Raw genomic sequence first — 19,365 nt, 5'->3', positions numbered from 1 at the left:
TTGCTTTGGGTAGTCAATTCATTTTCACAATATTGACTTTTCCAATCCAGGAACACGGTATATCTCTCCATCTGTTTCTGTCATCTTTGATTTCTTTCATCAGTATCCTACAGTTTTCTGCATACAGGTCTCTTGTCTCCTTAGCTAGGTTTATTCCTAGGTATTTCTTCTTTTTGATGCAATAGGAAATGGAACTGTTTCCTTAATTTCTCTTTCTGATCTTTCACTTTTAGTGTATAGGAATTCAAGAGATTTATGTGTATTAATGTTTTATCCTGTGACTTTATTAAATTCACTGGTTAGCTCTAGTAGTTTTCTGATGTCATCTTTAGGATTTTCTATGTATAGTATCACTTCATCAGCAAACAGTGACAGTTTTACTTCTTCTTTGCCAGTTTAGATTCCTTTTATTTATTTTTTCTTCTATGGTTCCTTAAAAAGCTAAATATAGAACCGTCATGTGACCCAGCAATACCACTACTGGGCGTATACCCTAAGAAAACCATTATTCAAAATGACACATGCACCACAATGTTCATTGCAGCACTATTTACAATAGCCAGGGCATGGAAACAGAGGAATGGATAAAGAAGATGTGGTACATATATACAATGGAATATTACTCAACCATAAAATGGAACGAAATTGGGTCATTTGTAGAGACATGGATGGACCTAGAGACTGTCATACAAAGTGAAGTAAGTCAGAAAGAGAAAAGCAAATATTGTATATTAGCACATATATGTGGAATCTGAAAAAAATTGTTATAGACAATCTTATTTACAAAGCAGAAATAGAGACAAAGACGTAGAGAACAAACGTATTGACAGCAAGGGGGAAAGGGAGGGGTGGGATGAATTGGAAGATTGGGATTGTCATATATACATTCTTGATACTATGTATAAAATAAATAACTGACGAGAACCTACTGTGTAGCACAGGGAACTCTACTCAGTACTCTGTGGTGACCTGAATGTGAAGGAAATACACAAAAGAGGAAACCTATGTATACATATAGCTGATTCACTTTGCTGTACAGTAGAAACTAACACAATATTGTAAAGCAACTATACTCCAATAAAAATTTTTTTAAATGATGCCTGGTATTTGCTTATAAATAATGGGTATGGCAGGAATGATTAGGGATAGAACTGAAACAAGGTTTTCTATGAGATGTTGATACTTGAAGCTGGAATGTGGATATATAAGCACTCATAACACCAGTCTCTACTTTTATATATGTTGGAAAATTTTCTGTAGCAGGAAGATTTTCCTCTCTGTTAAAAATTGCCTCTGATATTTATTTTCTTTCTTTTTTTTTTTTTTGAATTTTGGAATGATACATTACCTATTTGTTGGGCTTCCCTGGTGGCACAGTGGTTGAGAATCTGCCTGCTGACGCAGGGGACGTGGGTTTGTGCCCTGGTCAGGGAAGATCCCACATGCCGTGGAGCAGCTGGACCCGTGAGCCACGGCCACTGAGTCTGTGCATCTGGAGCCTGTGCTCCGCAACGGGAGAGACCACAACAGTGAGAGGCCCACATACCACAAAAATAAATAAATAAATAAAAATATTAAAATGATTTATTTTACTGCAGTTTTACTGAGATATAATTGACATATAATATTGTCTAAGTTTAGGGTGACAAAACATAATGATTTTATATATGTATTTGTTACAAATTGATTACCAGAATAAGTTTAGCTAATATCCATCTGGCAAGATAAAGCACAATGTTAGATAGATTCTTTTCTCTGGTTCTGCCAATTTATATGTGTTCAGCAGATATCCTGAATAAGATTAGTATACCTTTATGAAGCTTCATGCTCATGTTATATGTTAGATATATGTGAGATTCCCAGGTAATTAAAGATCATCATGCAGACTCACTGATGTGCCATTTGTACCTCTTAAACTCCCTCACATATTTGACTCATTCCCCTGTTCTGCTCCCATCTGGCTACCACAAGATTCTTCCCTGTAACTGTGAGTGTTTCTGTATTATTTTGTTTGTTCATTTGTTTTTTTTCTTTAGATTCCACATATGAGTGAAATCACATTGTAGTTTTCCTTTTTTTTTATTGCCTGACATTTCACTGAGTATAATACCTTCTAGCTCCATCCATGTCGTTGCACATGGCAAGATTCGATTTCTTTTTTTGGCTGTGTAATATTCCATTTTTAATCCATTCATCTATTGACGGATAGTTATGTTTCTATTGTTTAACATCTTTATTGGAGTATAATTGTTTTACAATGGTGTGTTAGTTTCTGCTGTATAAAAATGTGAATCAGCTCTATGTATACATATATCCCCATATCCCCTCCCTCCTGTGTCTCCCTCCCACCCCACCCATCTCAACCTTCTAAGTGGTCACAAAGCACTGAGCTCATCTTCCTGTGCTATGCAGCTGCTTCTCACTAGCTATCTATTTTGTATTTGGTAGTGTATATATGTCAATGCTACTCCCTCACTTCATCCCAGCTTACACTTCCCCCTCCCCATATCCTCAAGTCCATTCTCTACATCTGCGTCTTTTTTCCTGTCCTGCCCTAGGTTCATCAGAACCATTTTTGTTTTTCTTAGATTCCATAAATCTGTGTTAGCATACGGTATTTGTTTCTCTCTTTCTGACTTACTTCAGTCTGTATGACAGACTCTATGTTCATCCACCTCACTACAAATAACTCAATTTTGTTTATTTTTATGGCTGAGTAATATTCCATTGCATATATGTATAACATCTTCTTTATCCATTCATATCTTGGTGGACATTTAGGTTGCTTCCATGTTCTGACTATTGTAAACAGAGCTGCAATGAACACTGTGGTATATAACACTTTTTGAATTATGGTTTTCTCAGGGTATATGCCCAGTAGTGGGATTGCTGGGTCATATGGTAGCTCTAGGTTAATTTTTTAAGGAACCTCCAAACTGTTCTCCAAAGTGGCTGTATCATTTTACATTCCCACCAACAGTGCAAGAGGGTTCCCTTTTCCCACACCCCTACAGCATTTATTGTTTGTAAATTTTTTGATGATGGCCATTCTGACCAGTGTGAGGTGATACCTCATTGTAGCTTTGATGTGCATTTCTTTAATGATTAGTGATGTTGAGCATCCTTTCAAGTGTTTACTGCCAATCTGTATATCTTCTTTGGAGAAAAGTCTATTTAGGTCTTCTGCCCATTTTTTGATTGGGTTGTTTGTTTCTTTGATATTGAGGTGCATGAGCTGCTTGTATATTTTGGAGATTAATTCTTTGTCAGTTGCTTCGTTTGCAAATATTTTCTTCAGTTTTGACGGTTGTCTTTTCATCTTGTTTTTCGTTTCCTTTGCTGTGCAAAAGCTTTTAAGTTTTATTAGCTCCCATTTGTTTATTTTTGTTTTTATTTCCATTTCTCTAGGAGGTGGGTCAAAAATGATCTTGCTTTGATTTATGTCATAGAATGTACTGCCTATGTTTTCCTCTAAGAGTTTTATAGTCTCTGGCTGTACATTTAGGTCGTTAATCCATTTTGAGTTAATTTTTGTATACAGTATTAAGGAGAGTTCTAATTTCATTCTTTAACATATAGTGGTCCAGTTTTCCCAGCACCACTTACTGAAGAGGTTGTCTTTTCTCCACTGTATCTTCTTCCATCTTTTATAAAAATAAGTAGATCATTTGTGTCTGGGTTTATCCCTGAGCTTTCTATCCTGTTCCATTGATCTATATTTCTGTTTTTGTGCCAGTACCATACTGTCTTGATTACTGTAGCTTTGTAGTATAGTTTGAAGTCAGCAAGCCTGATTCCTCCAGCTCTGCTTTTCTTTCTCAAGATTGCTTTGTCTATACAGGGCCTTTTGTGTTTCTATAAAAATTGTGAAATTTTTTGTTCTAGTTCTGTGACAAGGGCCATTTGCAGTTTGATAGGGATTACACTGATTCTGTAGATTGCTTTGGGTAGTATAGTCATTTTCACAATGTTGATTCTTCCAATCCAAGAACATGGTATATCTCACCATCTGTTTGTATCATCTTTAAGTTCTATCAGTGCCTTATAGTTTTCTGCATACTTATCTATTGGCTCCTTAGGTAGGTTTATTCTGAGATAATTTATTCTTTTTTTTGCAATGATAAATGGGAGTGATTCCTTAGTTTCTCTTTCAGGTTTTTCATCATTAGTGTATAGGAATGCAAGAGATTTCTGTGCATTAATTTTGTATCCTGCTCCTTTACTATATTCATTGATTAGCTCTAGTAGTTTTCTTGTAGCAGCTTTAGGATTTTCTATTTATAGTATCATGTCATCTGCAAATAGTGACAGTTTTATTTCTTCTTTTCCAATTTGGATTTCTTTTCTTTCTTTTTCTACTCTGATTGCTGTGGCTAAAACTTCCAAACTATGTTGAATAATAATGGTTGGAGTGGGCAACCTTTTGTTGTTCCTGATTTTAGAGGAAATGGTTTCAGTTTTTCAACATAGAGGACAATATTGGCTGTGGGTTTGTCTTACATGGTCTTTATTATGTTGAGGTCGGTTCTGTCTATGCTTACTTTCTGGAGAGTTTTCATCATCAATGGATGTTGAATTGTGTCAGAAGCTTTTTCTGCATCTATTGAGATTATCATATGTTTTTTATCATCTTGGTTAAAATGGTGTATCACATTAATTGTTCTGTGTATATTGAAGAATCCTTGCATTACTGGGATAAACCCCACTTGATCATGGTGTATGATCCTTTTAATGTGCTGTTGGATTCTGTTTGCTAGTATTTTGTTGAGGATTTTTGCATCTATGTTCATCAGTGATATTGGCCTGTTGATTTCTTTTTTGTAACATATTTGTCTGGTTTTGGTATCACAGTGATTGTGGCCTCGTAGAATGAGTTTGGGAGTGTTCCTCCCTCTGCTATATTTTGGAAGAGTTTGAGAAGGATAGGTGTTAACTATTCTCTAAATGCATGGTAGAATTTGCCTGTGAAACCATCTGGTCCTGGGCTTTTGTTTGTTGGAAGATTTTTAATCACAGTATCAATTTCAGTGCTTGTGAGTGTTCTGTTTATATTTTCTATGTCTTCCTGGTTCATCTAGAAGGCTGTGCTGTTGTAACAATTTGTCCATTGCTTTCATGTTGACCAGTTTACTAGCATATATTTGCTTGGAGGAAATCTCATGATTCTTTTTATTCCAGCAGTATCAGTTGTTACTTCTCCTTTTTCATTTCTAATTCTATTTACCTGAGTCTTCTCCCTTTACTTCTTGATGAGTCTGGCTAATGGTTTATAAGTTCTGTTTAACTTTTCAAAGAACCAGATTTTACTTTTATTGATCTTTGCTATTGTTTCCTTCACTTCTTTTTCATTTATTTGTGATCTGATATATATGATATCTTTCCTTCAGCTAATATAGCATTTTTGTTATTGTTGTTGTTCTTCTTTCTCTAATTGCTTTAGGTGTAAATTTAGGTAGTTTATTTGAGATTTTTCTTGTTTCTTGAGGTAGGATTGTATTACTATAATCTTCCCTCTTAGAACTGCTTTTGCTGCATCCTATAGGTATTAGTTCATCTTGTTTTCATTGTCATTTGTTTCTAGGTATTTTTTTATTTCTTCTTTCATTTCTTCAGTGATCTCTTGGTTATTTAGTAGTGTATTGTTTAGCCTCAACCAGTTTGTATTTTTTTACAGTTTTTTTCAGGTAATTGATATCTCGTCTCATAGCATTGTGGTCAGAAATATACTTGATATGATTTCAGTTTTCTTAAATTTACCAAGGCTTGATTTGTGACCCAAGATAATCTATCCTGTATAATGTTCCATGAGCACTTTGGAAGAAAGTGTATTCTGTCGTATTTTGTTGGAACGTCCTATAAATATCAATTAAGTCCATCTTGTTTAATGTATCATTTAAAGCTTGTGTTTCCTAATTTATTTTCATTTAGGATGATCTGTCCAGTGGTGAAAGTGGGGAGTTATAGCCCCCTACTATTATTGTGTTACTGTAATTTTCCCTTTTTATGGCTGTTAGCAATTGCCTAATGTATTGAGGTCTTCCTATGTTTGGTGCATAAATATTTATAATTGTTATATCTTCTTCTTGTATTCATCCCTTGATCATTATGTAGTGTCCTTCTTTGTCTCTTCTAATAGTCTTTAATTTTAAGGCTATTTTGTCTGACATGAGAATTGCTACTCCAGCTTTCTTTTGGTTTCCATTTGCATGGAATATCATTTTTCATCCCCTCACTTTCAGTCTATATGTGTCCCTACATCTCAATTGGGTCTCTTTTAGACAGCATATATATGGGCCTTGTTTTTATATCCATTCAGTCAGTCTATGTCTTTTGGTTAGAGCATTTAATCCATTTACATTTAAGATAATTATTGTTATGTATGTTCCATTTACCATTTTCTTAATTGTTTTGGATTTGTTATTGTAGGTCTTTTCCTTCTCTTGTTTTTCCTGCCTAGAGAAGGTCCTTTCACATTTGTTGTAAAGTTGGTTTGGTGATGCTGAATTCTCTTAACTTTTGCTTGTCTATAAAGATTTTAATTTCTCCCTCGAATCTGAATGAGATCCTTGCTGGGTGGAGTAATGTTTGTTGCAGGTTTTTCCCTTTCATCACTTTAAATATGTCCTGCCACTCCCTTCTGTCTTGCAGAGTTTCTGCTGAAAGATCAGCTGTTAGCCTTATGGGGATTCCCTTGTGTGTTATTTGTCGTTTTTCCCTTGCTGCTTTTAATACGCTTGCTTTGTATTTAATTTTTGACAGTTTGATTAATATGTGTCTTGGCGTATTTCTCCTTGTATTTATCCTGTATGGGACTCTCTGTGCTTCCTGGACTTGATTAAGTATTTCCTTTCCCATATTAGGTAAGTTTTCAACTATAATCTCTTCAAATATTTTCTCAGTCCCTCTGTTTTTCTCTTCTTCTTCTGGAACCCATATCTGTTACCATTTTTAACATAAAGTTTGCTTTAGGTTTTTTCCAGTGAGAGAAATAATACACTAGACACAAGTTAAATTCTGTTCCCATTCTGACTGGTGTGAGATGATATCTCATTGTACTTTTATTTGCATTTCTCTAATGATTAATGTTGTTGAGCATTCTTTCAAGTGTTTGTTGGCAGTCTGTATATCTTCTTTGGAGAAATGTCTATTTAGGTCTTCTGCCCATTTTTGGATTGGGTTGTTTGTTTTTTTGTTATTAAGCTGCATGAGTTGCTTATAAATTTTGGAGATAAATCCTTTGTCAGTTATTTCAATAGAAAATATTTTCTGCCATTCTGAGGGTTGTCTTTTGGTCTTGTTTATGGTTTCCTTTGCTGTGCAAAAGCTTTGAAGTTTCACTAGGTCCCATTACTATTTTTTTGCTTTTATTTCCATTTCTCTAGGAGGTGGGTCAAAAAGGATCTTGCTGTGATTTATGTCATAGAGTGCTCTGCCTATGTTTTCCTCTAAGAGTTTGATAATTTCTGGTCTTACATTTAGGTCTTTAATTCATTTTGAGCTTATTTTTGAGTATGGTGATAGGGATTGATATAATCTCATACTTTTACATGTACCTGTCCAGTTATCCCAGCACCACTTATTGAAGAGGCTATCTTTTCTCCACTGTACATTCCTGCCTCCTTTATCAAAGATAAGGTGACCATATGTGCATGGGTTTATCTCTGGGCCTTCTATCCTATTCCATTGATATACCTTTCTGTTTCTGGGCCAGTACCATACTGACTTGATTAATGCAGCTTTGTAGTATAGTCTGATGTCAGGGAGCCTGATTCCTCCAGCTCCATTTTTCGTTCTCAGGATTGCTTTGGCTATGCGGGGTCTTTTGTGTTTCCATACAAATTGTGAATTTTTTTGTTCTAGTTCTCTGAAAAATGTCAGTGGTAGTTTGATAGGGATTGCATTGAATCTGTAGATTGCTTTGGGTAGTAAAGTCATTTTCACAATGTTTATTCTTCCAATCCAAGAACATGGTATATCTCTCCATCTATTTGTATCATCTTTAATTTATTTCATCAGTCTCTTATAATTTTCTACATACAGGTCTTTTGTCTCCTTAAGTAGGTTTATTCCTAGATATTTTATTCTTTTTGTTTCAATGGTAAATGGGAGTGTTCTCTTGATTTCATTTTCAGATTTTTCATCATTAGTGTATAGGAATGCCAGAGATTTCTGTGCATTAATTTTGTATCCTTCTACTTCAGCAAATTCATTGATTAGCTCTAGTAGTTCTCTGGTAGCATCTTTAGGATTCTCTATGTATAGTATCATATTATCTGCAAACAGTGACAGCTTTACTTCTTCTTTTCCGATTTGGATTACTTTTATTTCCTTTTCTTCTCTGATTGCTGTGGCTAAAACTTCCAAAACTATGTTGAATAAGAGTGGTGAGAGTGGGCAACCTTGTCTTGCTCCTCACCTTAGTGGAAATGCTTTCAGTTTTTCACCATTGAGGACAATGTTGGCTGTGGGTTTGTTATATATGGCTTTTATTATGTTGAGGAAAGTTCCCTCTATGCATACTTTCTGCAGGGTCCTTATCATAAATGGGTGTTGCATTTTGTCGAAAGCTTTCTTTGTGTCTATTGAGATGAGCATATGGTTTTTCTCCTTCAATTTGTTAATATGGTGCATCATGTTGTTTGATTTGTGTATATTGAAGAATCCTTGCATTCTTAGAATAAACCCCACTTGATCATGGTGTATGATTCTTTTAATGTGCTGTTGGATTCTGTTTGCTAATGTTTTGTTGAGGAATTTTCCATCTATTTTCATCAGTGATATTGGCCTGTAGTTTTCTTTCTTTGTGACATTTTTTTCTGGTTTTAGTATCAGCATGATGGTGGCCTTGTAGAATGAGTTTGGGCATGTTCCTCCCTTTGCTATATTTTGGAAGAATTTGAGAAGGATAGGTGTTAGCTCTTCCGTAAATGTTTGATAAAATTAGCCTGTGAAGCCATCTGGTCCTGGGCTTTGTTTTTTGGAAGATTTTTAATCACAGTTTCAATTTCAGTGCTTGTGATTGGTCTGTTCATATTTTCTATTTCTTCCTGATTCAGTATTGACAGGTTGTGCATTTCTAAGAATTTGTCCATTTCTTCCAGGTTGTCCATTTTATTGGCATAGTGTTGCTTGTAGTAATCTCTCATGATCTTTTGTATTTCTGCAGTGTCACTCGTTACTTCTCCTTTTTCATTTCTAATTTTATTGGTTTGAGATTGCTCCTTTTTTCTTGATGTGTCTGGCAAATGCCTTATGAATATTGTTTATCTTCTCAAAGATCCAGATTTTAGTTTTATTGATCTTTGCTATCGCTTCCTTCATTTCTTTTTCATTTATTTCTGATCTGATTTTTATGGTTTCTTTCCTTCTGCTAACTGTGTGATTTTTTTGCTCTTCTTTCTCTACTTGCTTTAGGTGCAAGGTTAGATTGTTTATTCGAGAGATTTCCTATTTCTTAAGGTAGGAATGTATTGCTATAAACTTCCCTCTTAGAACTGCTTTTGCTGCAACCCATAGGTTTTGGGTCGTCGTGTGTCCATTGTCATTTGCTTCTAGGTACTCTTTTATTTCCTTTTTGATTGCTTCAGTGATCACTTCATTATTATGTTTTGTATTGTTTAGCTTCCATGTGTCTGTATTTTTTACAGATCTTTTCCTGTAATTGATATCTAGTCTCATAGTGCTGTGGTCGGAAAAGATACTTGATACAATTTCCATTTTCTTAAATTTACCAAGGCTTGATTTGTGACCCAAGATATGAACTACCCTGGAGAATGTTCTATGAGCACTTCAGAAAAATGTGTATGCTGTTGTTTTTGGATGGAATATCCTATAAATATCAATTAAGCCCACCTTGTTTATTGTATCATTTAAAGCTTGTGTTTCCTTATTTATTTTCATTTTGGATGATCTGTCCATTGGTGAAAGTGGGGTGTTAAACTCCCCTACTATGAATGTATTACTGTTGATTTCCCCTTTTATGGCTGTTAGTATTTGCCTTATGTATTGAGGTGCTCCTATGTTGGGTGCATAAATATTTATAATTGTTATATCTTCTTCTTGGATCGATCCCTTGATCATTATGTAGTGTCCTTCTTTGTCTCTTCTAATAGTCTTTATTTTCAATCTATTTTCTCTGATATGAGAATTGCTACTCCAGCTTTCTTTTGGTTTTCATTTGCATGGAATATCTTTTTCCATCCTTTTACTTTCAGTCTGTATGTTTCTCTAGGTCTGAGGTGGGACTCTTGTAGACAGCCTATATATGTGTCTTGATTTTGTATCCATTCAGCCAATCTGTGTCTTTTGATGGGAGCATTTAGTCCATTTACATTTAAGGTAATTATCGATATGTATGTTCCTATTCCCATTTTCTTAACTGTTTTGTGTTCGTTATTGTAGGTCTTTTCCTTCACTTGTGTTTCTTGTCTAGAGAAGTTCCTTTAGCATTTGTGGTAAAGTTGGTTTTGTGGTGTTGAACTCTCTCAGCTTTTGCTTGCCTGTGAAGGTTTTAATTTCTCCATCAAATCTGAATGAGATCCTTGCTGGGTAATCTTGGTTGCAGGTTTTACTCCTTCCTCACTTTAAATATGTCCTGCCAGCCCCTTCTGGCTTGCAGTGTTTCTGCGGAAATATCAGCTGTTAAGCTTATGGGGATTCCCTTGTGTGTTATTTGTTGTTTTTCCCTTGCTGCTTTTAATATGTTTCCTTTGTATTTGTTTTTTGACAGTTTGATTAAAATGTGTCTTGGCGTATTTCTCCTTGGATTTATCCTGTGTGGGACTCTTCATACTTCCTGGACTTGATTATTTCCTTTCCCATATTAGGGAAATTTTTAATTATAATCTGTTCAAATATTCTCTCAGTCCCTTTCTTTTTCTCTTCTTCTTCTGAAATCCCTATGCTTCGAATGTTGGTGCATTTAATATTGTCCCAGTGGTCTCTGAGACTGTCCTCAGTTCTTTTCATTCTTTTTTCTTTATTCTGCTCTGCAGTAGTTATTTCCACTATTTTATCTTCCAGGTCACTTATCCGTTCTTCTGCCTCAGTTATTCTGCTATTGATCCCATCTAGAGTGTTTTTAGTTTCATTTATTGTGTTGTTCATTGTTGTTTGTTTCATCTTTAGTTCTTCTGGGTCCTTGTTAAATGTTTCTTGCATTTTGTCTATTCTATTTCCAAGATTTTGGATCATCTTTACTGTCATTATTTTGAATTCTTTTTCAGGTAGACTGCCCATTTCCTCTTCATTTGTTAGGTCTGGTGGGTTTTTATCTTGCTCCTTCATCTGCTGTGCGTTTTTCTGTCTTCTCATTTTGCTTTTCTTACTGTGTTTGGGGTCTCCTTTTTGAAGGCTGCTGGTTCATAGTTCCCGTTGGTTTTAGTGTCTGTCCCTAGTGACTGAGTTTGGTTCAGTGGGTTGTGTAGGCTTCCTGATGGAGGGGACTAGTGCCTGTGTTCTGGTTGATCAGCCTTGACTTTGTCTTTCTGGTGGGCCGGTCCAAGTCTGTTGGTGTGTCTTTGGGTGTCTGTGGACTTTTTATTTTAGGCAGCCTCTCTGCTAATGGGTGGGGTTCCTGTCTTCATAGTTGTTTGGTATAAGGTATCCAGCACTGTAGCTTGCTGGTCATTGAGTGAAGCTGTGTGCCTGTGTTGAGATGGAGATCTCTGGGAGATTTTCACCATTTGATATTATGTGGGAGGTCTCTTGTGGACCAGTGTTCTGAAGGTGGATCTCACACCTCAGAGGCACAGTATTTACTCCTGGCTGTAGCACCAACATCCTTTCATCCACATGGCTCAGAATAAAAGGGAGAAAAAGTGGAGAGAAAGAATTAGTAGAAGTAGAAAGAAAGAAAGAAAGGAGGGAGGGAAGGAAGGAAAAAAAGAAAGAAAGATAAAAGGTAAAGTAAAATAAAATAATTAAAATAAAAAATAATTATTAAGAAAAAAAACGGACAGATAGAAGCCTAGGACAAATGGTGCAAGCAAAACTATCCAGACAAAATCTCACACAGAAGCATACATATACACACTCACAAAAAGAGGAAAAGGGGAAAAAAATCATAAATCTTGCTCTCAAAGTCCATCTCATCAATTTGGGATGATTCGTTGTCTATTCATGTATTCCACAGATGCAGGGTACATCAAGTTGATTGTGGAGCTTTAATGCGCTGCTTCTGAGGCTGCTGGGAGAGATTTCCCTTTCTCTTTTTTGTTCTCACAGCTCCCAGGGTCTCAACTTTGGATTTGGCCCTGCTCTGCGTGTAGGTCGCCAGAGGGCGTCTGTTCTTAGCTCAGACAGGACGGGGTTAAAGGAGCAGCTGCTTCGGGGACTCTGGCTCACTCAGGCCGGGAGTAGGGAGGTTCCTGGAGTGCAGGGCGAGCCTGTGGCAGCAGAGGCTGGTGTGACGTTGCACCAGCCTGAGGCATGCCATGCGTTCTCCCAGGGAAGTTGTCCCTGGATCCCGGGATCCTGGCAATGGCGGGCTGCACAGGCTCCCCGGAAAGGGTGTGTGGATAGTGACCTCTGCTCGCACACAGGCTTCTTGGTGGCAGCAGCAGCAGCCTTAGTGTCTCATGCTCGTCTCTGGGGTCTGCACTTTTAGCTGCAGATCGCGCCCGTCTCTGGTGTTCTTTTAAGCAGTGCTCTTAATCCCCTCTCCTTGTGCACCAGGAAACAAAGAGGGAAGAAAAAGTCTCTTGCCTCTTTGGCAGGTCCAGACTTTTCCCGGACTCTCTCCCAGCTAGCCGTGGCACACTATCCCCCTGCAGGCTGGGTTCACATCACCAACCCCAGTCCTCTCCCTGCGCTCCGACCGAAGCCCGATCCTCAGCTCTCAGCCCCTCCTGCACTGGCGGGTAAACAGACAAGCCTCTCGGGCTGGTGATTGCCCATCGGTTGGCACCCATCCTCTGTGTGGGAATCTCTCTGCTTTGCTCTCCGCACCCCTGTTTCTGTGCTCTCCTCTGCAGCTCTGAATCTTCCCCCATCCGCCACCCATGGTCTCCACCTGCGAAGGGGCTTCCTAGTGTGTGGAAACCTTTCCTCCTTCACAGCTCCCTCCCAGTGGTGCAGGACCCGTCCCTATACTTTTGTCTCTGTTTATTCTTTTTTCTTTTGCCCTACCCAGATACGTGGGGAGTTTATTGCCTTTTGGGAGGTCTGAGGTCTTCTTCCAGCATTCAGTATGTGTTCTGTAGGAGTTGTTCCACGTGTAGATGTATTTCTGGTCTATCTGTGGGGACGAAGGTGATCTCTGTGTCTTACTCTTCTGTCATCTTCCCCTCGTCCCTTTTCCATGGTGAGTTTTATTGTTTTAGTGTTACTGTTGAATAATTTTTTCTATTTTTTAAAGTATTTTTGCATCTATGTTCCTCAGCAATATTGGCATGTATTTTTTTGTGTGTGTTTGGTATCAAATAATGCTCGCCTAGTAGAATGAGTTTGGAAGCATTTCTCTCTCTTCAATTTTTTGGAATTTTTTGAGAAGCATATGTATTAAGTATTTAAATGTTTGTTAAGAGCCATTCTGTCCTGGATTTTTATTTGTTGGAAGGTTTTTGATTACTGATTCTAGTTCATTCTAGTGTTCATGCTGAACAGATATTCTATTTTTCCTTGATTCAGTCTTGGATAATTGTATTTTTCTAGGAATTTATCCATTTTTTTCTAGATTCCAATTTGTTAGCATATAATTGTTCATAGTAATCTCTTATGATCCTTTGTATCTCCTTGATGTCAGTTGTAATTTCTCCCATTTTGTTTCTGATTTTATTTGGGCCTTTTCTATTTTTTCCTTATAAGTGTGAGTTAAGATTTATCTTTTTTTAATCTTTTCTAAGAACCATCTCTTAGTTTTATTGATCTTTTAAAATTGTCTTTATTCTTTATTTTATTTCCACTCTGATCTTTCTTTCCTTCCTTCTACTAACTTTGTGATTTTTTTGTTCTTTTTGCTGGTTCCTTTAGGTGTAAAGCTAGATTATTTATTTGACATTTTTTTATTTCTGTAGATAGGCCTTTATCCCTGTAAACTTCCCTCTTAGAACTGTTTTAGTTCTGTCCCATAGATTTTGGAACACTGTCTTCCCATTTTTATTTGCCTCAAGGTATATTTTGATTTTCTCTTTAATTTCTTTGTTAACCCATTGATTGTTTTGAAGTACGTTGTATATATACTATATAACATATATATATATGTTATATATTTTTCCAGATATATATATATATATAATTATTTTATTTTTTAAAAAATTATACAATTTTTAAAGGTTACTTTCCATATACAGTTATTACAAAATATTGGCTATATTCCCCGTGTTGCACAATACATCTTTGAGCCTATCTTATACCCAACAGTTTTTACCTCCCACTCTCCCACCCATATATTGCCCCTCCACCCCCTCCACACTGGTAACTACTAGTCTGTTCTCTATCTGTATGAGTCAGCTGTTTTGTTATATTCACTAGTTTGTTGTATTTTAAATTCATGATCTCTTAAGTTTAATCCCATTCTAAAAACACTACTCCTTTTACTCCCCATCAAAATTTTATGTTTTTGTGTCATATTGTACATCCTTTTATTTTGTTTATGATTTAACTCATTATTTTAGGCATAAATAATTTTACTACTTTTGTTAACATTTACACTATCTTTATAAGAATTGATCCACTACCCTCACTATATGTTTGTTTTTACCAGTAAGATTTTTTTCCAAAATGTTCTTGTTTCTAATTATGGCCTTTTCCATTCCATTTAAAGATGTCCCTTTAATATTTCTTGTAAGGCTAATTTAGTGGATGAACTCCTTTAGCTTTTCTTGTATGGACAACTCTATCTCTCCTTCAATTCTGAATTATGACCTTGCCAGGTAGAGTATCTTTGGTCTTAAGTTGTTTTTGTTTTTGTTTTTGTTTTCTTTCAGCACTTTGAATATATCATGCCAGTCCCTTATAGCCTGTAAAGTTCCTGCTAAAATATCAGCACATATTCTTATAGAGGTCCCCTTGTTGAAAAACTAGTTGTTTTTCTCTTGCTGCTTTTAAACTTATCTTTAGGTTTTGACATTTAATTATAATGTGCCTTGGTGTGGACCTCTTTGGGATCAACTTGATTGGGATTCTGTGATTCCTGCACTTGGATGTCTGTTTCCTTCACCAGTTTAGGTAATTTTTCAGCCATCATTTCTTCAAATAGGTTTTCTGTAAATTTTTCTTTATTTTCTCCTTCTGTAACCCCTATAATATGAATATTAGTATGTTTAATGTTGTCCCAGAGGTCTCTTAAACTATCCTCATTTGTTTAAAACTTTGTTTTTACCATTCCTATTTGGTAATTTCCACTACCCCATCTTCCAGAGTACTGATCTATTCTTCTGTATTCTATGATCTATTGTTGTTTCCCTCTAGTATATTTTTCATTTCAGTTATTGTATCCTTCAGTTTTAGTTGGTCCATTTTTATATTTTCTATATTTTTATTGCAGTTCTTACTGAGTTCATCCATTCTCCTGTGTTTGGTGAGCATGATTATGACTATTACTTTGAACACTTTATATGATAAATTGCTTCTCTCCATTTTGTTTAGTTCTTTTTCTGAAGTTTTGCATTCTTCTTTTATTTGAGACAGATTCCTTTGTCTCTTCATTTTGATTAGCTATGTTTGTTTCTATTTGTTAGATATATCAGCTACATCTCCCAGTCTTGAAAAAGTAGCTTTATATAGAAGGTGTCCTGTAAGGCCCAGTGGCACAATTCCCCATGGTCACCAAAGCCAGGTGCTCTAGAAGTATCTCTTATGTGGGCTTCATGAACCCCCCTATTTTTGTTGGGCTGAAGTTGATATGGGTGTACTGGTAGGTGGTACTATCCTTTGGTCTGGCTGGCAGAGAAGTCTAGCCCCGACTTCTGTTGGCATACTGATGTGTGGGACTGGCTTCTGGCACAATTGAGTGCCAAGTCAGGCCATGACTGTTGCAGGTGCACTGGTGTGTGGGACTGACCCTTCAAAGCAGGAGCTGCTTTGGAAGGGTGCTTGTGCTGGTCAGCCTTGCTTACTAGGTTGGGCAGGGTGCGAGCCACTTTAGAGGGTCACTGGTGCTGAAGTGGTCTGCCAAGTGGGCTGGTGCATGAGCCACTTTTCAGTGGCTGTGCAGAGGTAGGCAGGATGAGCTGGTGGACCCTCAGGGAAATACTATGGTGGGGTGCACAGTGTTAGCAAGTTTGGTAGAGAGTGAAAGAAATGGAAATTGTCAGTGCTAGGCCAGCTAAGTGGAAGGAGAGTAAAAAAAATAAAATGGCACCACCAACACTTCTGTCTTTGGAGAAAGTTCCATCAGATCCCTGCCTCTCTGGCACACAGCCTAAAATTAGTCAATGAATCTCATTCTCGTATGACCCAGGCACTTTTCAGGTTGCTGCCTCTATGCTGGCACTTGGAGCAAGTGAGCTTGTGTGCAAGCCCTTCAAGAGTGAAATGTTGTTTTCCCACATCCCCCTGGCTCTCCTGGATGTAAGACCCACTGGTTTTCAAACCAGATGTTATGGGAGCTCCTTTTCCCAATGCAGTTTCCCTGGACTTGGGATCCCAATGTAGGGCTCAGACTCCTTGTTCCTTAGGGAGTACCTCTGCCAACTGTGATATTCCTCTCCATTGTGGATCACTGGTCCAGGTGTGTGGGTTCTGACTAGACAGAGTCTCTGCTCCTCCTGCCTGTCTCAATGTGGCTTTTCTTTATATCCTTATTTGTAGAAAATATGATCTGCTAGTCTTAAAGTCATTCTCAGAGAATGTTGTTTTATATATACTTATGTGTAGTTTGGGTGTGTCTGTGGTAAGAGGTGAACTCAGGATCTTCATACTCCACCATCTTAATGCAGATTCTGAGTTCACTGATAGTTTCTTATATTTTCTCCAACGTACTATTCAGCAACACAGAGAGATTTTTTTTAAGTTCAGTTATTATATTTACTAGTTCTATAATTTCTCTTTGATTCCATTGTATATTTTGCATTTTGTTGAGATTTTCTATTTTTCCATTTTTTTCTAGAGTGTTCACTATTGTTCATTGAAACTTATGATTGGTACTCTAAAATACCTGCCAGGTAATTCCAACACCATAATCATCTCAGTGTTGGAGTGTGTTGGGGTTTTTCCTCATTCAAATTGTATTTTCTTCCTTCTTAGTATGAGTATTTTTTTTTCTTTTGTATCCTAGACATTTTCAGTAACGTTTTTTGAGATTCTAGATCCTATTTAATCTTCCTTTTTGGTGGAAGTTACCCTATTTGGTTATAGCATATAGGTGCAGGTGGGGTTAGATATTTATTTCTGCCCTGGTCCCTACCAACATCATCCTAACAAAAGCAGGGCACTAACTTGCACTGCAATTTAACCAATGGGTAATGGTACAAGATTAGCACCTCCTTCTCTGCTAGTGACACTTTTCCTGTAAACTGGAGCACTTTTACTGCCTCATTGTCACTTGGTTTGGGTGGCAATTCAGCTTCTTACTATTCCCTGCTGCAATGAGGGCAGTCATGAGAGCTAACTAGCACTCATCTCTCACTGCTTTGTTCTACCTTATTTTTTCCAGGTGTATGTGGAAATTCAGTTTCCACTGATATCAGGTTGGGAGAAGTAGAGTACTATCAAGGACTACTTCACATAGCCTCATTCTGACTTACTGTTATTAGGTTGAGATGAAAACTCATCTCCCTCTAAGCCTCACTTATGGCAAGGGAAGAAAAAGCAGAGTGCCAGTTGGCACTGCCTTACACAGTCATTCTATTTTGTTGCTGGATGAGGATGTTTTCTCAGCTGAAACTAGGGGAGTGGAAAATAAAGGGCCTTGAACTGCCTCATTCCACCTTGTTTTTTCTGGGTGGAGTTAGAACTTCATCAGGCCACAGGGACCCTCTGACACTGCAGAAGGGTGGGATGGAAGAAGAGGGCCAACTAAGACTGCTTCATACTGCCTCTTTCTAATTCATTTGCTGTCAGGTGGCAGTGGAAGTCATCTTCCCACTTGGCCTTTTTGATACCACACAGGTGGTGAAATCAAAGTGCTGCCTATTATTACCAGGCAGGAGATGGAAGTTCAGCTATCAGCTCAGTCTCACCAATATCACCCTGATTGGAGAAATAGAGCACCACCTGCTACCTCCAAGCAAGAATTTAAAGTTTACCTCCCCACTGACACTATGGATGGGGAGCAGTTTTTCCATTGATGTTTGGCTTGATTAGGGTGGGAACTGTCAAAAATGCTCTCCGTTCTACTATGCCACACTTTCGTAGGTGATTTGGATAGAGTCATCTTTCTCTGAGACTATTTATATCTGTGCTTGTTGATATTCCTGTGTTGCAGCTTTCTTCAGGACATTGTCCAGGATATATGGGAGGAAAACAAAAACCAATGGAATGCACTACTGTGTCACTCCTCAAGTCCCAAGGTACCTAGGATGTTTGCCTTCTTTTCACTTTTCAGAGTCTTTCTATGCATTCTGTATTAGTTTTCAGTTATATGAGGAAGGGCTTGAGAAAATGGGGCAATTCCATCTTAGAGAGAACTAGAAATCTCCCATTGAATTTTTGAGTGAAATATGAAAATATCTTAAATATTTTATAAGTAAATAATTAGGTAAAGTTTCTCCTACATTATCAGTAGAATTTTATACAGCCATTCACATCACATTGCCAAAGAGTATTTATCGACATGAGAAAAATATGATATATGAAGTAAAGAGAATCAGAATACAAAATTGTATATATAATTATGATTCCAATTATATAAGATGTGTCTGTGTGTGCAAGTATTCTCATGCTCGTGTATGAAAGTTGATTTTTTAAAAGGCCTGAAAATTTTGCCCAAAACAGTAGCAGTGGATATCTTTGAGTGCTAGGATTATGGCTGATTTTTATTTTCTGCCTTACATCTTTCTCTATTTCCAAATGTTCTACAATGGACATGTCTTACTTTCATGATCAGAGCAAAAAAATTTTAAAAATCCTATTGTACTAGATATTCAAGTCACAACAGAACCATTTTGGTTCTATTGAAGAAAACCTCTTGCCAATTAAGAATTGAGTTTAATCCAACTCATTATGTTGAAATGTATAGAATTTCAGGAGAGTAAAGAGGGTATGTGTAAAAAGGCAAGCTATAGAGAGAACATGGAAATAACTTTCTAAAGTTTGAATTGGAATTGTATAAGTATTTATAAGGTACAAAAATGTTTTGATCAACTACCACCAATAAATTTTAAGAAAATTATTTGAATTCTCATAGGCCAATTTCTCAGATATTTTAGATACGTTTTCTTATGAAATTACTAATCCAGTATCATTAGACAGAAATTGAAACCT

Source organism: Globicephala melas, chromosome X (genome assembly GCF_963455315.2).
Source record: "Globicephala melas chromosome X, mGloMel1.2, whole genome shotgun sequence".
Lineage (NCBI taxonomy): Eukaryota > Metazoa > Chordata > Mammalia > Artiodactyla > Delphinidae > Globicephala > Globicephala melas.
Note: the sequence above shows the minus strand (reverse complement) of the source record.